Genomic DNA, 2722 nt, shown 5'->3' on the forward strand with positions numbered 1-2722 from the left:
GAAAATATGGGGATGAAGAGGCAAACCACTATCACATTTTTTGGAGCTGCCCAAGTTTACAAACATTTTGGGTAAATATACGGGGAACTATGCAGCATATTATTGGACAACAGATTCCTCTGAGATTCACAACACTTTATCTCGGTGATCTACCAGAGGAAATAACGGGAGTTTCTAGATATCTTTTGAAAATAATGATAGTGGCAGCAAAAAAGCAATAACCCGTAAATGGTACAGTCTGACTCTCCAGTAGTTAAAGATTATGTATTATTATTATGTATGTATTGTAAATCCTGGGGGAAAATGATTTTTTCACTAATGTTGATTAGAACTGAAGTTAATTCAAAGGTCTATGCAAAAAAATTTCAAAAAAATATTTATCTGATATATTTTGAAAACCGTTAAAGTTAGGGGACGTTTTTGTCCCGAACAACACATAAGGGGGTAAAATTTGCCCACAGTGTACTGTTGACCTATGAAAAATTTTAAAATCATATTAACAAAATGTATGTAAAATTAAGCTTGTTGAGCAAAAATGATTAAATTTGCTCACATATTGACAAAGTTATGGCCAAAATAAACAGAAAAATTTCTCTCAGAGGACAAAAATGTCCCGAACAGTGCATGAGGGTTAAGCTAACCACCTAGCATGTTGCAGCCAAGACCCCAAATTAGTGATAAAAACGATAAATTAATAATAAGCTCCCCTTGCCCATGTTAATGGGGAGTTGAAAATCCAAGATTTAAATGTATGTTGCTGTTAAAAGTTTTCCAAGTTCTCGCTGTCAGAGTGCTGCAAAGTGCTGCTAATCTCCCAGCAGTCAGGAGTGGAATAGCGGACAGATGACGCCACCTGGCAGTATTTATAGGGAACCACAGCAACATAGAATCCTTGCAGCTGACCTCAGAACACGCAGCTGCTCAGCAGCAGTTTTAAAAAATGCCGCAAATGTGCATATATTACATGTCATTATTTAGTGCTTACAAGTTTTATATAGGTTTATTGTTGTATTCATAACTGGTTGTAGTTGTGAGTTCTGGACACTAGTTAATAAAATGTGACATGAAGGAAATGATCACATTTTGACACAGTATTCATTCAGTAACATTGAAATATGTATCAAATGTAATGTTATGTAATGTTATTAAATGTAATGTTATACAAATATGTATGTAATCCCCCCTTGTGTGGATTGTGGATTATCTAACTAGCAGACCACAGTATGTGCGGATGCAGCGGTGTTTGTCTGATACAGTGGTCAGCAGCACCGGGGCCCCACAAGGGACAGTCCTCTCTCCCTTCCTCTTCACGCTCTACACCTCTGACTTCAGCTACAAGACGGAGTCATGTCAACCTGTTTTTTGAGTATACATGGAGCACCTGGAATGAAAGCAATTTCCCCCTGGGATCAATAAAGTATTTCTGATTCTGATTCTTTACTCTGTGACCTGCTGCATACTTCCTCTGAGTCTGAGTCTTGGCCTTGAAGAGGGGCTGATGGGAGAAAATTCTGCCTCTGCTCTTGGCTTTGGGCCGATGACTGGAGGAAAGCACACAGACAGACAGGGAACAAGTTCAAATGTACACACATTAAATGGTGTTGTATAAATAAACATAATTTTGTTCTTTTTAAGAAGCTAGTTTATGCTATAGGACACTGAGAGGAACCGCAGAACCCATTCCTGTAAGACATAGCCTGTGTGTTCTAAAGCTGATGATTCACCCATAGTAGTTGTTAGTAGAGCTGAAGAATTGAAGAGTGAAGGAGAGTCGGCAGCTTGATTAGGCAATGGAAAGCAGGTAAGTCCACCCAGTTCCGGTATTTATGGCCTAGCGGCCACAGTAGCCTATAATCAGTGCACCTGAGGAGAAACAGAAACAAAATTAAGCAACATAAGAGTCCAGAAGGTGGTGACAAATTGCCTCTTAACAAATGATCCATTTGAAATTACTAATGTAAATATGTTAATAAACCATTTTAATAACTTTCTTTTCAGGCACAGTGAAATTATTCAGATTTAGAGGAACACCACTTCATTTCATCTTTTCTAATGCCTCAGGGTCTGGATGTGGAATTTTATCCTTAAAAACATCTGCCATAAAATAATGTTTTTCCATGTGCTGTTAAAGTCAAGAATTGTAAATTTAAATGTTATTTATTGTCAGACAGAAGAAGATTCTGAAGTGACACTAACAAGTATCATTAGTATAATTACTTTGAGAATGAAACATAGCTAGATTTAGGTCTGGGATTAATTAATAATCTGAAGTGCTAGGTTGCTGCCACTATTTCTCCTCAGCCTGTAGCTCAAGAAAAATAATAATTAACATGAGTAGAGGGATTGATTAATTTAGACTGACATATGCATCCTTCTGCAGCCAGGTCTCAGTAAGACAAAATATATCAATGTGATGATCAATTCATCTGCTAACACACTCTGTGACTCTACATCAGGGCCTTGACTCTGGATTCTGGTTGGCTGTCTAATAAAAAGATGTTTTATTTACCACAGCTGTAACTTGTGTTAAATACCAATAACAAGTAACTAAGAGGTATTTTTATGATTCGTTCAAATATTCATTAACACAGTATAAACGAGTAAACTAGAGTTAACTAGACTTCCAATTATTATTTAGCATTCATTTTTGACTATTTGGTCCGAACGGACGGTGGCGGTAACGTACGTAGTTAGATACCATTCTGAAGAAGAAGAAGAAGAA

This window comes from Parambassis ranga, chromosome 18 (assembly GCF_900634625.1).
Source record: "Parambassis ranga chromosome 18, fParRan2.1, whole genome shotgun sequence".
In the NCBI taxonomy this organism is placed as follows: Eukaryota; Metazoa; Chordata; class Actinopteri; family Ambassidae; genus Parambassis; species Parambassis ranga.